This window comes from Chionomys nivalis, chromosome 3, assembly GCF_950005125.1.
Source record: "Chionomys nivalis chromosome 3, mChiNiv1.1, whole genome shotgun sequence".
Lineage (NCBI taxonomy): Eukaryota > Metazoa > Chordata > Mammalia > Rodentia > Cricetidae > Chionomys > Chionomys nivalis.
The window spans coordinates 110,259,951-110,286,056 of record NC_080088.1 but is presented as its reverse complement, the minus strand read 5'-3'; the positions used below and the strand labels follow the sequence as shown (position 1 = coordinate 110,286,056).

Here is a 26,106-nt window from a genome sequence, read left to right as displayed (position 1 = left end):
CCACTGCCCGGCAACTAAATTTATTTTTATATCCTCCCCCCTACAGTGAACATATATACTTAACTCCCTTAAGACCAGAGGCCGTTGGAACCTGACCCCCAAAGCTGGTTTTGCCAGTCTATTGGGCAATCTGGACTTGACAGTGATAATATCATTGAGTGTTCTCAAAAGAGCAGCCGTTCCTTCTCTAAAAGATTGTGGATCTTCAGATTGATAGTTCTGAGTTCTGCCATTTTCATTTGATTTCCTGAAAGTCAGGGTCAACTTGTGAAAAGTTGTCAGACATCCTCTGTTGTGTAAAATGTCAGCCCTCACTCTAAGGTCCTCCCCCTTTCAGAGCATAGAATGAAGATTCATTTGAATAGTGGCTTTCTGGTTTTGGTAGTCGGTACAAGAAGGGAGTTTGGAATTTCTTGTGTATTGTTAGTGATTGTCTGCCCATGTCCTGTCTTTAATAAAGCTGCATACAGTTTGGCTTGCGGGGTGCAGGGAAATCCTGTCTTGGGGTGGGTTATGGCTCCGCTGGTAAAGTCTTGCTGTACGAGCACAAGGAACAGAATTCAGGTTCCCAACATCCACATAAGACGTGCAGGACTGTGGCTTGTGCTTGTTAGACAGAGGATCCCCGCAGATTCCTAGTCTGCCATTCCAGGAAATGACATGCTCTGGGTATGGTACTGTCAAAACTAAGATGGAGAAGAGTTGAGTAAGACACCCCAGGTCAACCTATCATACATGTCTTGGGGCACATGCATACAAGGCTGTATACATGGTAGTAAATAAATATTCCATGGTTATTCTGTCAGCATTTATATATATATATATATATATATATATATATATATATATATATATTTTTTTTTTTTTTTTTTTTTCCGAGACAGGGTTTCTCTGTAGCTTTGGTTCCTGTCCTGAACTAGCTCTTGTAGATCAGGCTGGCCTCGAACTCACAGAGATCCACCTGCCTCTGCCTCCAAAGTGCTGGGATTAAAGGCATGTGCTACCAACGCCTGGCTCTCTCACTTTCTAAACTCACTCATCAGCCCCCAGATTTATTTCTGAAGTAACTCATTCATCCCCTTTGGGGCTCTTTTTGTTATGAGGTAGATTTCTGCCAAGTCAAGAGAGATTGACTAAGCAACTTAGTGATAACTCAGGAAAATGAAAACAATGCTTATTTAAAGAAAGTGTTTGAAAAATGCATACAAAAAAATAAAGTAAACTGATGGTTTTTTTTTTCCCCTCTTTAAAAAGATTATATAAGGCTAGGCAGAAAGCCTCTCACTGAAGCCCTGGCTGCCTGGAGCTCACCGTTTAGACCCTGCTCTCCTCAAACTCACATAATGCCGAGAGTAAAGGTGTGCACCGCCACACCAATAAAGTTACTTTTTAAAAAATGGACTATTATCGTTTTATTTTCCTTGTCCTTAGTCATGTTGCCTAGCTGACCTAGCTCAATATGGCTCTGTCCTATGGTTTTCCTGCCTCTGTCTCCTATACTTCTAAATCATTGGAATAGAGCTGGTGATTTAGTTCTTGGACCAGGCGGCTTCAGCGGTGAGCACCACAGCCATGGCCACGATTAAGGCTCTGGACCTGTGCAGCAAAAAGGAGGAGGAGCTGCTAAAACAGCTGGACGATTTGAAGGTGTTCCAGCATCACAAGGCCAAAGTAACAGGCAGTGCCACATCCAAGCTCTCCGCAAATCCATCGCCCATGTCCTCATCATCATTAGCCAGACTCAAAAGGAAAACCTCAGGAAATTCTACAAGGGCAAGAAGTACAAGCCTCCAGACCTGAAATCCAAGAAAACTAGAGCCAAGAAAAACTCTCAATGTTTGCTGATGATATGATAGTTTACATAAGTGATCCCAAAAATTCTACCAAGGAACTTCTACAACTCATAAACACTTTCAGCAATGTAGCAAGATACAAGATTAGCTAAAAAAAAAAAAAAATCAGTAGCCCTCTTATACATAGATGATAAAAGGGCTAGGGAAGAAATCAGAGAATCAACACCTTTCACAATAGCCACAAATAGCATAAAATATCTCATAGTAACTCTAACCAAACAAGTGGAAGACTTGTTTGACAAGAACTTTAAATCTTTGAAGAAAGAAATTGAAGAAGACACCAGAAAGTGGAAAGATCTCCCATGCTCTTGCAGAATTAACATAGGAAAAAATGGCAATCTTACCGAAAGCAATCTACAGATTCAATGCAATGCCCATCAAAATCCCAGCAAAATTCCTCAAAGACCTCGAAAGAACAGTACTCAACTTCATATGGAAAAACAAAAAACCCAAGATAGTCAAAACAATCCTGTGCAATAAAAGGACTTCTGGAGGCATCATAATCCCTGACTTCAAACTCTACTACAGAGCTACAGTACTGAAAACAGCCTGGTATTGACATAAGAACAGACAGGAGGACCAATGGAGCTGAATAGAAGACCTGGATATCAATCCACACATCTTCAAACACCTGGTCATTAAAAAGGAAGCAAAAAATATCAAATGGAAAAAAGAAAGCATATTTAACAAGTAGTGCTGGCATAACTGGATATCAACATATAGAAAAATGAAAATAGACACTTATCTATCACCATGCAAAAAACTCAAGTCCAAATGGACCAAAGACCTCAACATCAAGCCAGCCACACTGAACCTTATAGGAGAGAAAGCGGAAAGTACACTTGAACACATTGGCACAGGGAACCACTTCCTAAATATAACCCCAGCAGCACAGACACAGAGAAACAATAATTGGGACCTCCTGAAACTGAAAAGCTTCTGTAAAGCAAAGGACACCGTCAACAAGACAAAACGACAGCCTACAGAATGGGAAAAGATCTTCACTAACCCCACATCAGACAGAGGTCTGATTTCCAAAATATACAAAGAACTCAAGAAAATGGACATCAAAAGAACACATAATCCAATTAAAAAAAAAATGGAGTCCTTGCCGGGCGGTGGTGGCGCACGCCTTTAATCCCAGCACTCGGGAGGCAGAGGCAGGCGGATCTCTGTGAGTTCGAGACCAGCCTAGTCTACAAGAGCTAGTTCCAGGACAGGCTCCAAAACCACAGAGAAACCCTGTCTCGAAAAACCAAAAAAAAAAAAAAAAAAAAAAAAAAATGGAGTACAGACATAACAGTGAACTCTCAACAGAGGAATCTAAAATGGCTGAAAGACACTTAAGGAAATGTTCAACATCCTTAGTCATCAATCCAGACACAGAAAGACAATTATCACATGTACTCATTCATAGGTGGTTTTTAAACATAAAGCAAAGAAAGCCAGCCTACAAGCCACAATCCCAGAGAACTTAGGCAACAATGCGGACACTAAGAGAGACTTACATAGATATATAGGAAGATATATGGGAAGATACATGGAAAGTAGAAAAAGACAAGATCTCCTGAGTAAAATGGGAGCATGGGGGCCTTGGAAGAAGGTTGAAGGGGGGAGGAGAACAGAGAAAAATGTAGAGCTCAATAAATATCGATTTAAAAATGACAAAGTAAATACCAACAACAACATAAAACGAGCACTTGCTCTGGCAAGGGACCTGGTCTGATTACCAGAACCCACACTGCAGCCCACAACTGCCTGTAACTCCAGTGCCAGGGGATCTGATGCCTTCTTCCTGGCCTTGGCAGGCACCAGGCACACACACAGTGCACATGCATACACACGGACAAGACACTCATACACACAAAATAAAGATTTTTTATAATTTATTCATTTTTAATTTCATTGTAAAATGAATGTAAATTCCAACCACAGTTCTCCCTCCCACCCTTCCTCTCGCCCCCCAAATAAAATATTTTTTTAACTGAAAAAATAAAAGCTATTTGTGAGCCACTTGGCACACCTGCTGGGTATGGAATTTGAATCCTTGCAGGTGCTCTTACTCTGCTGAGCTAGCTCTCCAACCCCTTACTATAAACCGTTTTGTCTTGTTATGGGCAGGATTTCTCAGTGTAGCCCTGGCTGTCCTGAAACTCGCTCTGTAGACCAAGCTGGCTCGAACTCACAGAGATCCGCCTGCCTCTGCCTTCCAGGTGCTGGGAATAAAGGTGTGCACCACCACTGCCTGACAAACTATAACTCTTTAAAAATATGAGTTTTTAATCATTCTTATTTTCAGAAAGGATTTTGTTATGTTGTTCAGGCTGGCCTCAAACTTCCTATGGTTTCTAGGAATGATCCTTAGCTTCCCCTGTGTTGGGATTACAGGCATGTGCCACTGTGCCCAGTTAAAAGCATTGTGTTCAATGGTTGCATGTTCTGTCATTGATACTGTAAAAAGACCACACGCTTGAGAGCCAGGTGTACTCAGGTTACAAAGCTGCCTGTAGCAACAGGTTTATTAGCTAGACTGGATTGTTTAGTATTCCTGGATACATTTTTGTATCCACAATGCGGGGTTAATATGCTTCCTCCATAGTCTGTGAGGAAGTGATATAGGCTATTGCCCTCCATCTGACACATTCTCGATATCCCTGTGTCATCCTCTAGACATTTAGATGGAGGACACAAGGTCTCATTAGCATAAGCTGACCTCACACGTGCTATATAATGAATGATAGCCTCCTGTTCCTCTTACCTGGACTCCCAAATATTGGGACTGTAGACATATGTACCATGTGCAGCTATTTAGATTGCACTAATAGTGTTGTTTTTTTTTAAAAAAAATCTATTTATTTATTATATATACAGTATTCTCAGTAGTCTGTCTGTGTGTATGCCTGCAGACCAGAAGAGGGCACCAGATCTCATTACAGATGGTTGTGAGCCAACATGGTGGTTGCTGGGAACTGAACTCAGGACCTTCAGAAGGGCAGGTAGTGCTCTTAACCACTGAGCCATCTCTCCAGTCCATTTTTTTTTTCTTTTAAATATTAGCTGAGCATGGTGGAGCAAACGTTTAATCCTAGCACTCAGGAGGCAGACAGGAAGACCTCTGACTTCTAGGCTCTCCGAGGTTATATGCTGAGACCCTGTCTTAAACCCCTCCCTCCAAAAGTAGTTGCCTGTGCCCACACAGATGAGTGAGTGAGTACAGATATCAACAGAAGACAGCATCAGGGGCTGGAGAGATGGCTCAGAGGTTGGGAGCATTGCCTGCTCTTCCAAAGGTCCTGAGTTCAATTCCCAGCAACCACATGGTGGCTCACAACTATCTGTAATGGGGTCTGGTGCCCTCTTCTGGCCTTCAGGCATACACACAGAATATTGTATACGTAATAAATAAATAAATATTTAAAAAAAAAAGACAGCATCAAATCCCCTGGAGCTGGAATTACAGGGAGTCGTGGGCTGCCGTACATGGGTGCTGGGAATCTGTCTCTGGTCCTCTGAGTACAAGAGGGTTCTTTCCAGCCCTTCCTAATGGGTTTCTACACATTTTCATATTTGGAATCATTGCTGTAAGATACATTCATTCCCAGGGCGAGTGAAATGCCTTAGAGGGGAAACATGATCGTTCCTAAATGTGAGTTACTTGAAACTGATTCCCAGGACCTACACAGTAGGAGAGGACCCATTCTTATAAGTTCTCCTCTGACCTCCACGTGCATGTCATGACATATATGTGCTTCCCTACACCCATAAACCCCACACAATGCACACAAAATAAAAGGCTTTTTAAAGATGCATCCCTAGGAACGGACTTACTGGATACTACCTACCTGTACTGCACATTGCTGGACTATACGATTGCATGCTGTATTATACCCAACACTGAGTAATCTTGTATTTAAAAACTATTGTTACTCTCATAGGTGAGCATGATATCTCATTATATACATTTATATTTGTATTTATTTAATATTTGTAATTGCTCTAGGATGTGGCTCGGTTGTTAAAGTACTTCCCAGCATATGCAAAACCCTGGGTTCAATCCCCAGCCTTGCATAAGATGGGCTTGTTGGCTCATGCCTGGAATCCTGGTATTTGGGCAGCGGAGGCAGGAGAATCAGGAGTTCAAGATTATCCTCTGCCACACAGTGAACTTGTGGCTTTCGTGGACTATGTGAGACCCTGCCTCAAATATGTACACACACACACACACACACACACACGGTGAGACACTTACCACCAAGCCTAATGGCCTGAATTGGAGCCCCAGGTCCTACACATGATGGAAAGAGAGAACCAACTCCCATAAACTGGCCTTTGACCTCCGAACATGCCCCTCCTCTCAAATAAATAAATGAATTTAATTTTAAAATATGTATTCACTTATTTGTATCTTAGCCAAACATAAGGCTGAATTCACAACTATGCAGCGCTGCACTTGGTTACAAATGCGCAGATTCTAGACGGGATCACATGGTGGCACTAGAACATAACAAATGGAAATGAGTCCTCAGGTTGTGCTAAACCTGAAGCTCAGCCTAAAGGAGCTCAGCCTAAAGGAGCCGTTTCCCAGTCATCACTCTGGTCTCCTTGGGCAGAATAAGGTTCTAACAGGGTGGAGGGTTTACCAGAGAAGTCACGATTGAAGTACATACTCATGTATACAGTTCTAGGATTTTTGTTTGTTTGAGACAGGGTTTCTTTGTAGCTTTTTGAGCCATTCCTGGAACTCGTTTTGTGGACCAGGTTGGTCTTGAACTCATAGAGATCTGCCTTGCCTGTTTCTGCTTAAGGTGTGCACCCACTACCCAGCTAAATTCTATGATCTTTGGTTGTTGTTTTTTGTTGTTGTTGTTTTTTGGTTTTTCTTTTTTTAATATTTATTTATTATGTATATAATATTCTGTCTGTGTGTATGCCTGCAGGCCAGAAGAGGGCCCCAGACCCCATTACAGATGGTTGTGAGCCACCATGTGGTTGCTGGGAATTGAACTCAGGACCTTTGGAAGAGCAGGCAATGCTCTTAACCGCTGAACCATCTCTCCAGCCCTTTTTTTTGATTTTTCAAGACAGGGTTTTGCTGTAGCTCTGGAGCCTGTCCTGGAACTAGCTCTTTTTTTTTTAATACTTTTTTTATTGATATTTATTGATCTCTACATTTTTCTCTGCTCCCCTCCCTGCCTCTCCACTACTCCTTTCAATCCTCCTCTCAAGGTCCCCATGCTCCCAATTTACTCAGGAGATCTTGTCTTTTTCTACTTTCTACTTCCCATGTATCTTCCCATATATCTATGTGAGTCTCTCATAGTGCCCTCATTGTTGTCTAAGTTCTCTGGGATTGTGATATGTTATGTTAGGCTGGCTTTCTTTGCTTTATGTTTAAAAACCACCTATGAGTGAGTACATGTGATAATTGTCTTTCTGTGTCTGGGTTACCTCACTCAAAATAATGTTTTCTAGCTCCATCCATTTTCCTGCAAAATTCAAGATGTCGTTATTTTTTTCTGCTGTGTAGTACTTCGTTGTGTAAATGTACCACATTTTCCTTATCCATTCTTTGGTCGAAAGACATTTAGGTTGCTTCCAGGATCTGGCTATGACAAACAAAGCTGCTATGAATATAGTTGAACACATGTCCTTGTGACACGATTGAGCATCCTTTGGATATATACCCAAAAGTGGTATTACTGGGTCTTGAGGAAGGTAGTTCCCAAATTTTCTGAGAAATCGCCACACTGACATCCAAGGGTTGTACCAGTTTGCAATCCCACCAGCAATACAGAAGTGTTCCCTTTTCCCCACAACCTCTGCAGCATAAGTTGTCATCAGTGTTTTTGGTCTTGGCCATTCTTACAGGTGTATGATGGAATCTCAGAGTTGTTTTGATTTGCATTTCTCTGATGACTAAGGATGTTGAACATTTCCTTAAGTGTCTTTCAGCCATTTTAGATTCCTCTGTTGAGAGTTCTCTGTTTAGGTCTGTATTCCTCTTTTTTTTTTTTTTTTTTATTGGATTGTGTGATCTTTTGGTGTCCAATTTGGTGAGTTCTTTGTATATTTTGGAGATCAGACATCTGTCTGATGTGGGGTTAGCAAAAATCTTTTCCCATTCTGTAGGCTGTCATTTTGTCTTGTTGACTGTGTCCTTTGCTTTACAGAAGCTTTTCAGTTTCAGGAGGTCCCATTTATTAATTGTTTCTCTCAGTGTCTGTGCTCCTGGGGTTCTATTTTGGAAGTGATTCCCTGTGCCAATGCGCTCAAGCGTACTTCCCACTTTCTCTTCTATAAGGTTCAGTGTGGCTGGCTTTATGTTGAGGTCTTTTATCCATTTGGACTTGAGTTTTTTGCATGGTGATAGATACCAATACATTTTCATTCTTTTACATGTTGATATCCAGTTATGCCAGCACCACTTGTTAAATATGCTTTCTTTTTTCCACTTGATATTTTTTGCTTCTTTATCAAAGATCAGAATTTTGCTGGGATTTTGATGGACATTGCATTTAATCTGAGGAACTAGCTCTTGTAGACCAGGCTAGCCTTGAACTCACAGAGTTTTGCCTGCCTCTGCCTCCCGAGTGCTGGAATTAAAGGCATGCACCACCATCGCCTGGCAACCGGGTGATTGTGTTTGTCCTTCCATGTGTCTCCTTTGCAGTCATTAAATTACTATCTTCCGTGGACACTGACACAGCCTGGTCCTGTCTCTGCCTTCCTTGGGCTTTCACACCTCTGCAGTTCTCTTCCCTAAAACCCATGGTGTTAGCTTAAGCACACCAACATCTGTAGACTGGAGACGGGTGAGCTCCAGGAAGGTGACTGCAGAAAGCCTCTCGTCTCACAGAGCTACCACAAAAATGCACCCTCGACTGAAGGTGGGAATCCATACCTACTGCTGAGATGGCTGCAGAAGGGATCTTAAGTTCAACGCCAGCCTGGGCCATAGGGCAAGTTTCAGAGAAGCCAAGTATCTTAGGGTTTCTATTGCCGTGAAGAGTCACCATGACCACGGAAACTCTTACAAAGGAAAACATTTAGTTGATGTGGCGGCTTACAGTTTCAGAGGTGTAGTCTACTGTCATCATGGCAGGGAATAGCGTGGCATACAGGCTGACATGGTGCTGGCTGCATCTTGATCAGAAGGCAATAGGAAGTGGACTGAGTATCACACCGGAGTGTGTGTGAGACCTTAAACCCCGTCTCCACAGTGACACACCTCCTCCAACAAGGCCACACCTACTCTAACAAAGCCACACTTTATTACAGCGCCACTCCCTTTGGGGGACATTGTCTTTCAAACCACCACACCCAAAATCATAGTGAGACTCTATCTCAGTAAGACAGCAGCTCCATGATTAAAATCCTTAGGACCCACACGGTGGGAGGAAAGAACTAACTCCTGCAAGTTTTGTGCAACACATACACACTAAATATTCTTCCAAAGACCCAAATAATAATATACAAATAAATAGAGGCACACCTTAAGAAAGATCACTTTTTTTCATCATAGTTACCAAGAACAAAAAGTTTTATTCTTTTAAAAATCCAGATACTTCAGAGCCCCCCAATCCTCCCTAAGTAGCACAAGCTATTGCCGCTGTTGCTGACTGTCTGCCAGAGCGTGGTGGTAAAGCACTATTGCTGAAAACACCATACACTTTGGTCAGAGGACATGAAGAAACCAAGCTGGTACTGAAGAGGACGCTTCCTCCCTGCTGGCTCTCACAGCACTAGAAGGTGCTGCATAGGTGTTGGGGGTGGGAGGGAGCCCTCAGTAGTCTTACAGCTATGACTGCTACTGGAAAGACCCACATGTCAAGATAGTCTCGTGTGTGCGATAGTGGCATGATTATCATGGGGCAACCAACCCCTTTCTGCTTGGATTTAAGGCCTATTCCATAGGGGGAAATGTGTGCTTGCTATTGTAATTCTGACTAAGAACCCATGGCTGGTAGACACTGGGTGTGAACTTTCTAATGTTCTTCTAAATGGGCACAGTATCGATCAATCCCTCTAAATCTGGATCTATACTGATAGATTAGTACAGTTCTTAGGTCTCATTAGTTTCTTTGTTGGTTAATTCAAAATTCACAACTGGCCAAAGTGCAAAGAATAAGTGTCAGTGACACGCTCAGCCTCAAGCAGGACGTTTATATCACCCCACCCCACACTCTCAGGAAACATTAGGGAAGAGGGGATGGAAAGACTGTAAGATTCAGAGGGCAGGAAGGACGGAAGCAGAGCAGAGTCTTCTAGACAGGACTGCTGCACCCATGAGCTCAACACAGCTGTGGTTGCCTGCAAAAGATCAAGCTATTTGACAGGCAGTGGTGGCGCACCCATTTAATCCCAGCAGAGGCAGGCAGAGCTCTGTGAGTTCAAGGCCAGCCTGGTCTACAGAGCGAGTTCCAGGACAGCCACGGCTGTTACACAGAGAAACCCTGTCTCAGAAAACAAACAAAAAGCCAAACAAATAAACAAAAAAATCAAACCAGTTAACATTCCTCTAAATATTTATGAAATTACTGAATTTTTGGCTACTCTTTCTCAAGATAAAATTAATCCTTGAATGTTTCGTAGTTACATGGGCAAATGACACAGGACACAAAGGGGGAAGTTAGCCCTAACCAACTTCCAGGCAACATGTTGAATTTTTGAGACTCACATGTACCCTCTCATCATCTAAAGTGGAATGCGGCAGCTAAGGTTTCACTCCCTTGACTGCTCGGAGTGGAGCCTTGGTTCTTTTACTCTCAGGGACAGAAAGCATGGCCTGAGAAGAGTAAGATCGTACTACTGTTTCTTCTCAGTGGAATCCATTGTCTGTGCTTCCTATATTACACTCATATGTTATTCCCATATCTTACATTTTGTGTATGTATGTGTGCGTGCGTGTGTGCATGCGTGTGTGTGCATGCATGTGTGTGTTGCACCGGGAATGGAAGGAACCAGGACCTCCAATACACTAAACACACTCTATGACACCAAGTAACACCCACAGCCCCATTTGTATGGTTTGCTTTCTAAAATTATTTTTATTTCAAGACTTATTTTAATTCTATGAGTGTTTCCTCCATGTATAGAGTCCACGGAGATAAGATATATAACCCCAGATCTGGAGTTAAATATACGCAGTTGTGAGTTCTCATGAGAGTCCTGGGAACTGAATTCAGGTCCTCTACAAGAACAGCAAGTGCTCTTATAACCCCTGAGTCTTCTCTCCCATTCATTATTTTTATTTATGAGTATGTATGTATATCTGTGTGAATGTGTGCAGGGGTCCATAGGGGCCAGGAGAAGGCATCAGATCCCTAAGGTGTGAGGCACCAGCTGTGAGTGTTAGGCTCTGAACTCTGAATTTGCAAGAGCTGTATGCACTCTTAAAGGCTGAGCTATCCCTCCAGCCCCTCTTGAATGGCTTTTGATGCATGATTATATTTTTAAATTTTTAAAAATTATTTTCTGTGTATGGGCATTTTGCCTGTGTGTATGTTTGTATGCCATGTCTGTGTCTTGTGCCTATGGAAGCCAGCGAAGGCATTGTGTCAGAACATGGTCCAGGAATGGAGCCGTGTGAGGAAGATTCTAGGTGTTTGTGGGGGAACTCCCAGGAAACAAGAGTCTCGGGACCTCAGTGTCTTCAAACACAGAACTGTTCTTGGACACGGCTTCGTGCTCCTCCCAGGTGTGGCTGATAGGAGTGTGTTTACTTCTGATTACTCGTTATTGCTTGCTGCTGCTAAACCATCCTTTCTTCGCCTTTATGGAAAACTATGTTTGCCATTTGCTGCTTGTCCTGTGATTGCGTACAGTTTGCACCCCTGAGAGCTTTACTCATGTGATGTCTCCTAACTCTTAAGTATAACTTGTCTGACGCCCGAATAAAGTTAGCTATTGCATGAGACTTTAGTCCTCCTTGTTGACCGGCTCCATTCTCCCAGGTCACACCACCTCTAGGGCGGTGACAGCATTGGGTCCTCTGGACTTTACTTAGGGATGTAAGCTTCCACGGGGTGCTAGAAACAGAACCCAGGTCCTCAGCAAGAGCAACAGGTGCTCTTTTTTTTTTCTCTCTCTCTCTTTTTTTTTTTTTTTTAGTTTTTCGAGGCAGGGTTTCTCTGTGGTTTTGGAGCCTATCCTGGAACTAGCTCTTGTAGACCAGGCTGGTCTCGAACTCACAGAGATCCGCCTGCCTCTGCCTCCCGAGTGCTGGGATTAAAGGCGTGCGCCACCACCGCCCGGCTCTTTTTTTTTTTTTATTAAACAGCATCCTTTTATTTATAATAGGATGTCGAAAAACCAAATCAACAAAACAAAACAAAAAGAATGTTTGGGGATGATGAGATGGCTCAGTGCATAATGGATGTGAGCCTGAAGACCTGAGTTCAAATCTGAGACCCACATGGCAGAAGGAGATAACTGACCCCACAAGTTGCCCTCTGACCCCCACATGTGTGTTAAGAAATACACAAACGGGCTGGAGAGATGGCTCAGAGGTTAAGAGCACTGACTGCTCTTCCAGAGGTCATGAGTTCAATTCCCAGCAACCACATGGTGGCTCACAACCATCTGTAATGAGATCTGATGCCCTCTTCTGGGCTTCAGGCAGAATATAGGCAGAACACTGTATACATAATAAATAATAAATCTTAAAAAAAGTTTTTTGTTTTTTTTTAAAAAAAATACATGCCGGGTGGTGGTGGCGCACGCCTTTAATCCTAGCACTCAGGAGGCAGAGGACCTCTGTGAGTTCAAGGCCAGCCTGGTCTATAAGAGCTAGTTCCAGGACAGGCTCTAAAACTACAGTGAAGCCGGGCGGTGGTGGCGCACGCCTTTAATCCCAGCACTCGGGAGGCAGAGACAGGCGGATCTCTGTGAGTTCGAGACCAGCCTGGTCTACAAGAGCTAGTTCCAGGACAGGCTCCAAAACCACAGAGAAACCCTGTCTCGAAAAACCAAAAAAAAAAAAAAAAAACTACAGTGAAACCCTGTTTTGGAAAAAAAAAAAAGAAAAAGAAAAAGAAAGAAAGAAAAAGAAAAAGAAATACACACACACTCAAAGAAAGTAAATAATTGTAATGGAAAATTGTAGAGATAAGTAATGAGAAGAAATGTACCATGTCCGAAGCAATAGGACATTCTCCGTATCGGAAGAGACGATGCGGAGAAAGGGGAAGACTAGCTGTTGACTAATCTTCTCCAGTGTTCTTTATATAGGTTTCATTATCATTTAAAGGCAAAAATGGTTACATGACACATACGCAATCCATACTGTATTTCATGCCTCAAAAAGGAGAAGTGGTGATTTACAACATGTCCGCCTCTACTTCCTGCCCCATGATGTCACGCGCCTGCCCTTGTTGGTGCCGTGGTCATATGGGGTCATATGTCTAGGAAGCTTTCATCAAACCCTGGGAACCCGCACGGTGATGTGTCTTTCTGTTTTGGTGACTCATGGCTGTCCATGATGTACAAATGGCAGTTCTATGCATATAAATTTACTATGTAAAAAAAATACAAATGGCTGGGCGGTGGCAGTGCACGCCTTTAATCTCAGCAATCGGGAGGCAGAGGCAGGCGGATCTCTGTGAGTTCGAGGCCAGCCTGGTCTACAGAGCTAGTTCCAGGACTTGCTCCAAAGCTACAGAGAAACCCAGTCTCAAAAAAACAAAACAACAACAAGGCTTTCTCCTGCTCTCTGTATGCACGCCCAGTATACGGGCCCCTGCACTGCATGCACACAGTCATAACAAAGCAGGGCTGGCAGAGATGGCACAGGAGGTAAAGATCAATGCAGTCCCAAGCCTGAGGACCTGAGTTAGGTCCCTGGGGCCCTCATGGCAGCAGAAGAGAACCAACTCCCGCAAGTTGTCTTGACTTCCACACTTGTTCTGTAACAGACACACACACACACAAATTCAATGCATAAATAAAATAAACAATAGGTAAAAAGAAATTAAAGACACCAGTGTCATCGCCCTCTGGCCTTCACGTGCTCACACACACACACACACACACACACGCACGCACGCACACATGGGCACAAGCACACAGAGTAAATCTGAGGTCTGGGGACACTTCTTTCTCTTCTTGTCACTAGTGCCCTCCTTGGCTTGGGGCTGCATCACTTCATCTCTTCCTCTGTCATCACAGCCTCCTCTCCGTGCATCTCTGTCCTCTTCTGTCTCGTACAAAAACACCGTCAATGCATGAGGTTCCACCTGACTGAAATCTCATCCCAATCTTTTTTTTTTTTTGGTTTTTCAAGATAGGGTTTCTCTGTGGCTTTGGAGCCTGTCCTGAAATTAGCTCTTGTAGACCAGGCTGGTCTCGAACTCACAGAGATCCACCTGCCTCTGCCTTCCAAGTGCTAGGATTAAAGGCGTGCGCCATCACCGCCCGGCATCTCATCCCAATCTTAATTACATGTGCAAAGATCCTCTTTCTACATCAGACTGGTTCTGAGGGTCCCAGTAGACCGTGGAAGAGCAGCCAGTGTTCTTAACTACTGATCCACCTCTCCAGCCCCTAATTTATTTTAAAAGTTTGTTTATATATATGTATGTTTATATATATATGTATGTTTATATATGTGTATGTGTTGCCTGAATATCTATCTGTACACTGTATGCATGCAGTACCCATAAGAGGTCATAAGAAAGCATCAGATCCCCTGGAGCTGGAGGTACCCATGGTTGTGAGCTGTCATGTGGGTGCTGGGAATTGAACCCAGGATCCTCTGGAAGAGCAGCCAGTGCTCTTAACTGCTGAACCATCTCTCCAATCCCTTTACTTGCTATTTTTGAGTTATGAGGGATTAGATTCAGGGATTCACTCATGCTAGGTGAGCCCCTGAAACAATACTCTGCTACTAAACTACATCCTCTATCTTCTTTTGTGTGTGTACTTTTTGTGTCAAGACAAGAGTCTCAGTAGCTCAGGCTACCTTTGAACTCACTGTAGCCCAAACAAGCCTTGAGCTTCCAGTCTTTCTTCCAGAGCCTCCGGAGTAGCCACTGCTTAGCTGAGTTTGCATGGCTACACAGTTGGGCCTGATTTTCATGTACATTTTAATGATACCATTGAATCTATAGAAACCCCACATAGTCCACAGGTACAGGAATGAGTAAGCGCTCAGTGGGTCATTCACGAGGCCCTGGATTCTAGTCCCAAGGACGTCAGGAAAAGCATTGGATCCCATGGAACTGAAGTTACGGATGGTTATGAAGCATCATGTGGGTGCTGGAAATCAAACCCCGGTGCTCTGCAAGAACAGCCAGTGCTCTGAACTGCCCAGCGGTCGATCTCTCCAGTCTCCTTGTTTGTCTGTTTGTTTTGATACAGTCCCACGTAGCCCAGTCTGGCCTGTAACTCATTATGTAGCTGAGAATGGCTTTGAAGTTCTGAACCTCCTGCCTCCACCCCCTGCTGTGACCACAGTCTACGCTGCCACACCCTAGCTGGACGCTGGGGATCCGGCCAGAGCTTCATGCAGGTCACACAAGCGCTATTCTACCTACCAGGTCCCAACTCCAAGTTTGTCTGTTAAACCAGATTTTGTTGCTCACTGTGTTGCCCAGTCTGCCCTCAACCTCACGAACACTGAGACTACAATTCCTGCTAAGGCAGTTTACCTGTTTTAACTGGGTCAGGTACTGGAGCGGTCTCAAGGTCAGCGGGATTCCATGTTTTCTTTCCTTTTATTTTAGCTCAAACGTTGTTTTGGAAATATCTTGCATTCCAGGCGATCCGAGACTCTAAATAAACAGCTCACCTCTGTAGACAAGACCAGTGGAGCAGAAATTCCCAGCTAAGTGCTGGAGAAGAAATAGAGGGAGAGAAGGCCCAAAATGAAGAGACCGATAGGAATATAGCTCCTTTCTGTTGTTCTCAGAGCAGAGCTGGGCTGGAGAGGAGGTGGCTGTGCGCTTCCTTCCTCCTAGAGCAGAAGTTCTCAACCTGTGGGTATTGACCTTTTGGGGTCGCATAGCCAGGCGGTGGTGGCGCACGCCTTTAATCCCAGCACTCGGGAGGCAGAGGCAGGCGGATCTCTGTGAGTTTGAGGCCAGCCTGGTCTACAAGAGTTAGTTCCAGGACCGGCACCAAAGCTACAGAGAAACCCTGTCTCGAAAAACCGAAAAAAAACAACAAAAAAACAAATCTCCTGCATATCAGATATTTACACTATGATTAATAACATTAGCAAAATTACAGTTATGAAGTAGCAATGAAATATTTTATGGGAAACTGTATTAAAGGGTTGCAGCGTTAGAAAGGTTGAGAATGTCTGGTCTGAAGGACCAGAGTTCAGTTCCCAGTGTCCAGCAGCTCACAGGCCAGGCAAGAGTCCATGCCCTCTTCTGACCTCCACAAGAATGCATAAACACGCGCACGCACACACACACGCACGCACTTCTCAGAGGGCTAATTTTGGTGCATCTCCATCATGGCTAATTTCCTGCAACCTCAAAACCATTAAAAGAGTTACTAAATCAAGCCGGGCGGTGGTGGCGCACGCCTTTAATCCCAGAACTGGGGAGGCAGAGGCAGGCGGATCTCTGTGAGTTCGAGACCAGCCTGGTCTACAAGAGCTAGTTCCAGGACAGGCTCCAAAGCCACAGAGAAACCCTGTCTCGAAAAACCAAAAACCAAAAACCAAAAAAAAAAAAAAAAAAAGGTGTTACTAAATCATCTGGATTGGCTGAGGAGACATGAAAATCAGAGAGGACTGACCTCTACAAAGTGGATCATTCTTTAATCAGAACAGTGGAGGGCCACAGTCTCTCTCGGGAGTGGAGACTGTGCAGCCGGTGAAGGGGCTTGGGGCTTTCTGGGGCAGAGAAGAGAACTTTGGGATGGAGGATTCCATAAGCAGAAGTGTCCCCTGCAGTACCAAAGTTGTCAGTGGTGTGGGAGAACGCGGCGTTGGTCAGGGGCGTCCTGGATCCTGAGGACCTGCAGAAGCTGTTACTAACGGGCCAGCCTTCCTGTTCGGAGTTGCTCCGTCCTCCCAAGATTTCTGAGTTACTAGCCCTTTCGGCTCAGGACCTGTTTCTCTGAATCCATCAGTTGTGCAAGCAGATTTTACTGTAGGCAACTTCGGACTTTTATTTTCAGAGTTGATGTGTTGCGCAATGACTTAGGTGTCGGTGCTGAGAAATAAAGGAAGAGCCGGTCCGACAGCACTTACAGCCATTACCCCCATCAGCCTTCTTCACACACCCCTCTCCGAAGCCCGGCCAGATTCCCTTCTCTTAAAGTTTCCTCCCATGTGGAGTAGCCAGAGTCTTATAGGGAGCTCTGCCAGAATGTTCTAGAACTGTGGAAGTGTGAGCAGGGTGAAGCTATGGCAGGAACTGCTCTTCTCCACTCTCTAGTCCGCTCCCTAGAGATACAGAAAGAACCTAGGGCTGGGGCTGCGTTCCTGAGGGGGAGCATTGCCTTAGCACGTCTGTGTGAGGACCTCCTTTGACCCTTCAGAAAAACCAAGCTGACCCTGAACAGGGACGTGCTCACCTCTCTGTGCAAAACCTCACACAGAAAGAGAGAGCTTTCTAGAGGTCTGGGTCATGTTTGGGAGTGGAATTGCAGGGTCAGAAACTGATCCAACTCCCCCGAGAGAAACCACACAGACTTGGAGGGTACGGTTAGAGATCCTGTCTCGCCTGTACACTCAACAGCTGGCAACGCTGTGATGGTTGGGACAGCGCACCCAAAGCTAGTCCATCCTGTTTTCCCGAGACACTGAGGCTAACTAGAGATAACCAGAGAACGAGAACTCTCTCTCACTCCTTATTCTTTGTCTCTGTCTGTCTGTCTTTAGCGCTCGCTCTCTCTCTCTCTCTCTCTCTCTCTTACACACACACACACACACACACAGAGACGCACACACACACTACTGCCATACCCCTGGAAAATAAATCTGGTTTTGTTTGTTTGTTTGGTAGTTAGGGCCTCCTTGTGTAGCCTGCCTATTTCTTGGAACTAAAGGCACAGAGCCCCACTCCCAGCCAGGATTGTTTTAAATATCATTGTTTAGGCCTCTGTGTGAAAAGCTGTAACCACACACAGGGTTGTCTTTTTCCTGCAAGGAGAGAGCCCCTGGGCATAAGAGGACAGCGTGGTCCACCTTTGAGTCCTGCTCCCCTTTAGATAATCTAGACTTTGTCTTCTGTTTCAGAAGCTCCCTGGATTGCGAAGGGTATCTTTTGCTGGTGGAATCTGGGGGGGAGGGCTTAATCGATCTAGAGAGGAAATGAGGGTTCTCTCTTGGTGTTCTTGGTCTCACTAATGAAAAAAATTTAAGGGTAGACTCAAGCAGGATCTCAAAAACACTGGCATGGAGGTCAGACGTGGGGCAGACAAACAGCCACAGGGCAGGAAGGGGAGCTCTGAAGGAAGAGTAAGGCAGCCTGAAACTGCGTGGGAAAGGCCCCAAATGATAAGGAAAGCATGCTTAGAGAATTTGTGTTTCTCTGAGTAATTCAGAAAAGGGGCGAACCCTGTATGGCTGCAGCCCATAACCTACTGCAGTAGGTAAACAACAGCATCTTACTGAATGACTGATTACTGTGACGCCCCCCCCCACACACACACTTCTTTTTGCTTTCTCAAGGTTTCTCTTTGTAGCCCTGGCTGTCCTAGAACCCACTCTCTAGACCATGCTGGCCTCTAACTCAGAGATCCGCCTGCCTCTGCCTCCCGAGTGCCGGGATTAAAGGCGTGGTTTACAGTGCATCTCTTAAGCGCGGCCTATGCAAGCCTACCTTCCTAGCGTGGTTTCTGGCTAAGTGAATGACAGGGCCCAACAGGAAGGTTAGGTCTCCACCCAGGCCTGAGTTTCTACTCTGTTTTCTTGGCCCGGAGGTGATTTTGTTTTGTTTATTCTACTACTTTGACTGCGCGCGAGAGACCGTCAAGTAGAAAGGACTGTATGCGAAGATAGCCTACAATCCTGCATCATCGAGAGTTCTGGAACAGGCTAGTGACAGAGCCAAGAGCCAAGAGCCAGCCACTCAAGCATTCCACATCCCCGGCAGGAGGAACTGAGGTGATTGTTGTTCTGCATTTGTCTCTGCCATCATTTAGTGTCCTGGTTTGCCCTGTCTTTGTCACCTCAAGATGCAAGAAAGGCTTGGCGGGGCCAGGGAGGACCTGAAGACCTAAGGTTGATCCCTGGGACCCACATGGTAGAAGGCGAGAACAGACTCCTGAAAGTCCTCCTCTGACCCCATACATGTCCTATGTGCCCTGTACACATGCACATATGAGCATACATATAAGATAAAAGCAATAAAAATTTAATAATGGAAAAAAAAAGGTTTGATGGGGCTGGAGAGATGACTCAGCAGTGAAGAGCACTGACTGCTCTTCCAGAGCTCCTGAGTTCAATTCCTAGCACCCACATGGCAGCTCACAACTGTCTGTAACTCTGGTTCCAGGGGATCTGACACCTCCACATCAATGCACATAAAATAAAGTTAAACAAATTATTATTATTATTATTATTTTTGATTTTCGAGACAGGGTTTCTCCGTAGCTTTTTGGTTCCTGTCTTGGAACTAGCTCTTGTAGACCAGGCTGGCCTCGAACTCCCAGAGATCCGCCTGCCTCTGCCTCCCGAGTGCTGGGATTAAAGGAGTGCACCATCACGGCCCAGCTAAACAAATTATTTTTAAAAGGAGGTTTGGTTACTGTATGAACCATATCCTTATAAGAATTTCTATTTATTATTATTATTATTATTATTATTATTATTGATGTAAAATTAATAATAACTATATAACTACCCATTTTAAAAGGTGAAAGTCAATGGTCTTTAATGCTTTCTCCTGTGCTCCGTACCCATTATCTCTGTCTAGTTTCAGAACCTTTACTTCATCCCACAAGACACCCAGTAACCATGGAAAAGTCCCCATCCTCCCATCCCTGAGGCCCTTGGCTTTGGTCCCTTCATTCTGTCCCTAGATTTATCTCTTCTGAACATCTCATGAACGAACTCATGCAGTCTTTGGCCTTTTGTCTCTTCTTCCCTCTTGCTCGAGTTTCTGAGGTTCACGTGCGTTGCCGTGTGTATCAGCGTTCCCTTCCGTTATATGGCTGACTCACACTCCAATCTGTGAAGAGACCACATTTGTTTATTTGTTCATCTGTCCCATTGGGGATATTTCCACATTTTGGTCATGGCTAAAAAGTCATACAGTGCTTCTATGTGCATACCTGTACATACATTGCCTTGGGCAACCTGTTTTTAACCCTTTGGGCATTCACTTAGGAGAAGAACTTCTAAGTCATAGGAGAATGCCATGAATCACTCTCTGAGGAGATGCCAAATTCAAAGCTCCTGAAACAGGGTCTCATGTAGTCCAAGTTGACCTCTAACTCACTATGTAGCTGAGGATGGCCTTGAACTTGTGACTGTTCTGCCTCCACCTTCCAAATGCTGGGATTACAGGCATGTGCCACCATGTTTTATGTCGTGCTGATAATTGAACCCAGGATTTCATGTTTGCTAGGCAGACACTCCATGAACTGAGGAACATCCTTGGCTCCCAAAAGCCCTTTAGAAAAATCAAGAAAGTTCTTCCACAGGAGGCCTACACGCGCTGATTGTGCGGCCGCCACGTCTCTCGTGATCCCTCCTGAGAAGTTCCAGCACATCTTGCGAGGACTCCACATCGACATCGATGGGTAGCAGAAAATAGCCTTTGCCATCAGTGCCGTTAAGGGTGTGGGGTGGAGATACCCTCATGTGGTGCTGAGGAAAGCGGACATTGACCTCATCAAGAGGGCTGGAGAGCTCACGGAGAACGAGGAGGAGCGTGTGATCACCATCATGCAGAATCCCTGGCAGTGCAAGATCCCAGACTGGTTCTTGAACAGACAGAAAGGTGTGAAGGACGGGAAGTACAGCCAGGTTCTGGCCAACAGCCTGGACAACAAGCTGCGCGAGGACCTGGAGCGACTGAAGAAGATTCGAGCCTGAAGGGGGTGCGCCACTTCTGGGGCCTTAGTGTCCAAGGCCAGCACACCAAGACCACTGTCCGCTGGGGCCACACTGTGGGTATGTCCAAGAAGAAATGAGTCCCTGGGCCTTCGCTGTTAATAAATAGTTTATATGCCTGTGAAAAAAAAAAGAAAAAGAAAAGAAAGAAAAATCAAGAAAATCTCTGCCAAGCAGCCCTGACTGTCTTACCTCCATGTTCACAGCATTGTCTAGGCAACTGGCCAAAGCTAATCATATGCCACTCTATAGCTCAGTTGGGGTCCAATCACCTCCAGAGGGTGCAGTCTGCTTGGAGGAGGGTCATTTTTAGAAGGCAGTGATGACTATGACAGACAGGTTCGTTGCCAGGAGCCCCTGCCACAATCCAACAGAGATCTGCATTCCAGTCCAGGTTATCAGTGTGTCAGCCTCTCTTTGGGGATTGTGGAGCTCTCTGTGTTCATTTGTGTGTTTATTCAATAAACATTTGTATGATTGGGGAAAGTGTGGGAACGAGAGTCACGGCAGACAGCGAGTCTGAGGATCAAGGCTTCTTGCTTGCCTTAGAGCCTGGCTCCAGTCAGTAGCTGTGGTTCCTACCTCCCCTCTGGAATCTCAGACCATATTTGCCTCCTCTTCGGCCCTGGTATGTGTGAATGCAGGCCCACATCTCTCCAGCAACAGATAACTTTTACATTTTGGACAGGGTCTCTCTATGGAGCCCAGGCTGGCCTCGAACTCACAGAGACACGCTTGCCTCTGCCTCCCAAGTGCTGGGATTAAAGGCATACACCACCATGCCAGTTAGCTGTACAAACTGTATCTGCAACTATAGGTATTTGGGGCTTATGGGTCATATCATCTCTGTCTCGTTCTCGGACCTGCCTTATTTGTCAAAGCTCTATCGAAGCCTATAAGTGACCCAGTAGAGCGAAGCTAAGGGCGGGAGGAGAGCCAGCCCTGGTGAAAACTATAGGAAGTCAATCCAGGGCAGTGACAATTCTAAAACGTAGTAAGGCCCTTTCTGCATTTCACAGGGTGGCTGTTGCGCTAGTCTGACCCCCAGCCCCAGCCCTATGAGAAGCCATGATCCAGTACAATGTTATTTATGATAAAGCCAGCAGCAAGGCGGGCTGGCATGCGAGCTGTTTTGTCATTTATCATCTCTCTTCCTTCTCAGCCCAAGCACATCCCCCAGCTTCCCCCGACAACCTGTGCGCATTCTTTATGCTGCTTCTCTGGGGTAACTTAAAGTCTTCCACAGATATTTTCCCCTTGTTCTAGAAAAACAGGAGAAAACATTTTTTTTTTCTTTTTCTGCTTTTTCTTTTTCGAGACAAGGTTTGTCTGTGTAGCTCTGGCTATCTTGGAACTCACTCTGTAGACCAGGATGGCCTTGAACTCACAGAGATCCGCCTGTCTCTGCCTCCCAAGTGCTGGGATTAAAGGCGTGCGCCACCACTGCCTGGCCTGGCTGCATTTTTTTAAGCATCATTTTTTTTTTTTTTTTTTTGGTTTTTCGAGACAGGGTTTCTCTGTGGCTTTGGAGCCTGTCCTGGAACTAGCTCTTGTAGACCAGGCTGGTCTCAAACTCACAGAGATCCGCCTGCCTCTGCCTCCCAAGTGCTGGGATTAAAGGCGTGCGCCACCACCGCCCGGCAAGCATCATATTTTTTATACTTACCAATAATTTGTGGAAATACTATAAGTCAGAGGCGGTCATTATCCTTAATTGTTAATTAAGTATTCCATAGGAAGGACGTAGATCATTTGGTCATTGCCCACTCTCTTTGGTTGGGCATTCACTCTGTGCCTAGTTTTCTGACCCTGCCCACCACCAAAACCAAAACAACCACAAAAAAGTCTCCCGTAAACATCTTTTTTTTTAAAAAAAGAAAATTTATTTATTTATTTATTTATTATGTATACAATATTCTATCTGTGTGTATGCCTGCAGGCCAGAAGAGGGCACCAGACCCCATTACAGATGGTTGTGAGCTACCATGTGGTTGCTGGGAATTGAACTCAGGACCTTTGGAAGAGCAGGCAATGCTCTTAACCTCTGAGCCATCTCTCCAGCCCTCCCATAAACATCTTAAAAAAAAAAATACTAGAATATTACTCTTTTTATTTCTTTGGGACAACTTCCCAGGAATGGGATTAGCATGTCAAAGGGGACAAGTAGTTTTAATTTTATGAACATTGCCAGATAGCTTTCCCTAAAGGCCAGAGAGTGCATGAGAATGCCCTTTTCTCCACATTTCTGTAGGAATTGACACCATTTCTCTTTCCTGTCTGCTAAGGCCTCCTTGCTTCTTTCCGTTATTTGTTTGCTTGTTGTCGGGGGTGGGGGTGCGGGCTGTCAGATCCCCTGGAGCTGGAGTTGCAGGTGGTTGTGAAGTGACACACGTGGGTGCTGGCAGCCAAACTCAGGTCCTCGACAAGTGCTCTTATCCCTGGAGCCCTTTCTCCAGCCCTTCCTTTGTGTTTTTCTGGCTACTGCTGAATTCGAGTCCATTAGCCTGTGAATAGTCAGTCCATTTGTGTGTGGCTTGGCTTACTCCGTCAGTTTGTAAGAGCTCTTTAAATAGTGCACAATTTGGCTTTTGGCTTCCATCTGAGGGGTGACTGAGAGCGCTGCCAAGGGTCACATCTTGATTCTGCCCTGCCCGCCCCTGTGACCTCAGCAATTTACTTATTTAAACTTGTCGTGCCTCAGTTTCTTCATCTGTGGAATAACCATCACTGTTGTCACCATGGCTCCTGCTTCGAAGCGCTGCAGATGCAGAATGCGTGTGTCGTAAACAGACTGTCGCCTGGCGCACGGTAACGATCAGCAGACGGTGGGGGCTGTTATTTATATTGCAAATATTTTTCTTCAGCTCCACCATCTGAATTGGTTTTATTTATGGTGTCCTTTGTCACACAAAACAGCTGAATGTTTATGCAGTCAAATATATCCATCTTCTCCTTCGTGGCCTCCAAGTTCCCAAGCTTGAGGAACGTCTCTCCCATGTCCTTTGTGACTCTGGAAAAATCAGTATATGATTATATCCTACGCCGGCATGCGCCATTGTCTGGCCTTCTTGGTCTGCTTCCTGTAGGTTCACGGTTTCTTGTATTTCACGGCGGTTCCCACACCAACTCTGTTGGCTTTCCATATGGGGTGAGTCTCCAGTTCTCTTTGGACACTGTTGTGATTTGACTCTGAAATGTCCTCCACAGGTTCCCATTTCGAATGTTTCCTCCTCAGCTGCAGAGCTGGGAACCGAGGTGAACCCCAGCTTGTGGAAGCAGGTCTTTGATGGTTCCCCTGGCCGCTGGCCCGTCGTGCTCCCGGTCCCCTATGATGCAAGCAGCTTCCATTGCACACTCCCGCTGCTGTGACTGAGCTGCTCAGCAGCCAGACGGACCAAAGCCCTCCTGTAATTGTGAATCATCACCCTTCTGTGCTGTGAGAAGGCTCTGCCACCAAAAGCAACTTAAGGAAGAAGGGATTTAGTTTGGCTCAGTTCCGGAGGGGAGTGGGGGGGGGTAGAGCTACCATATTCTTTCTTTCTTCCACTTTCCCTGATGAGCCCTGAAAGACACCCACGCCCCACCCACTCTCTGGGGCTTGGCTGAGAGAATGGCCCTGCAAGGTTTCCTGAGTGTCCCTTTGAAATCCTCTTTTACAAGAGTCTGGTAGGAACCTGTAAGGCTTTTAACCGTCTGGAGCAGCACACGTGTCCTAAACCCTTTCTCTCCTTTTCTCAAGTATTTGTTTCAAATTACCGAGACGGGGTCTTCCCGCGTAGCCCAGACAAGCTAACTCGGGATGATCCTCCCTCAGTCCCCCAGGTGCTGGGATCAGAGGTACCCACACCACACCCAACCTTTGTGGGTTTCCTTTTTAGGTTCCTGTGACTTGATCAGTCTTTTCTCAAGGATTTTCAACAGATGATGCCCTGGGGGTTGCCGTCAGATTCTTGGATATCCTTTTCTGTCTTCTTTCCCCCTAGTTTTTTTGTTGTTTGTTCTTTTTTTTGTTTGTTTGTTTTTGCTTTTTTTGTTTGTTTGTTTGTTTTTCAAGACAGGGTTCTGGCTGTCCTGGAACTCACTCTGTAGAACAGGCTGGCCTCAAATTCAGATCCGACTGCCTGTGCAACCTGAGTGCTGGGATTAAATATGTGTGTTGTCACCACCAGTCTATCTTTTTTTTTTAATTTAAAAAACACTTATTTGGCCAGTCAGTGGTGGCCTTTAATCCTTTAATGCCTTTAATCCTAGCATTTGGGAGTCCGAGGCAGGCGGATCTCTGAGTTTGAGGCCAGTCTGATCTACAGGGTGAGTTCCAGGACAGCCAGGGGTAGACAGAGAAAACCTGCCTTGAGAAACAAAAACAGCCGGGCGGTGGCACACGCCTTTAATCCCAGCACTCAGGAGGCAGAGGCAGGTGGATCTCTGTGAGTTCTAGGCTAGCCTGGTCTACAAGAGCTAGTTCCAGGACAGGCTCCAAAGCTACAGAGAAACCCTGTCTCAAAAAACAAAACAACCAACAAAATAACAAAATAACCTTTTTTTTTTTTTTTTTTTAAAGTGTATTTGTGTATGGAGCTCAGAGGACAAGTTGCCTGAGGTCCGTTCTTTCTTTCCACCATGTGAGTCTAGGGATCCAACTAAGGTCGTCAGGCATGGCAGCAAGTGCTGTTGTCCACAGAACCATTCTTGCTGGTCGTGTGTGTGTGTTTTAATAGGTTTTTGTGATTGATTTCCATCATCAAACAAGGCAATGGGGAGATAGAGGAAGCAGTTGGGGCGTGTTTGCCTTTGAGAAGCCAATGTGTTCCTAATGGGATTCTGCTTTTTCTAATGTTGAATTTCTCTGTAGTGCAGTACCATGGCCCTTTGTCCAATTCTACTCAGGGTTATAGCTGATAAATTGGTTCTAAGCAAACACACATGGTGCTCCGCCCTGGACCACTGGCCAGTCCCCACCGGAGGCTGATGACCAGGTTTCGTCTCAGGAGGCTGATGATCAGGTTTCCCCTCGTTAAGCCAAGGCTTCTACGGCAGATCAATCCAACCTCAGTAGCTTCGATGACAGACAACACACCCCAGAACGATGTCTTGAATCTTGCCTGTATTTCCCTGGCCCAAGCTTTTAGTGTTCCCGGCTGGTGGCACTCCTATGGGAGGCTGTGACCCTTTAGGAGGTGGGTCCCATTGGCGGAAGTCAGTCAGTCACTCGGGGGAATGTTATGCCTGCCCTTTCCC

At 45.2% G+C, this 26,106-nt stretch overlaps 1 pseudogene; it reads left to right on the top strand.

The window, feature by feature from the left end:
- The first annotated feature begins 1,572 nt into the window (after positions 1-1,572).
- On the top strand, positions 1,573-20,948 carry LOC130871408 (40S ribosomal protein S18-like; annotated as a pseudogene).
- Positions 20,949-26,106: the final 5,158 nt, after the last annotated feature.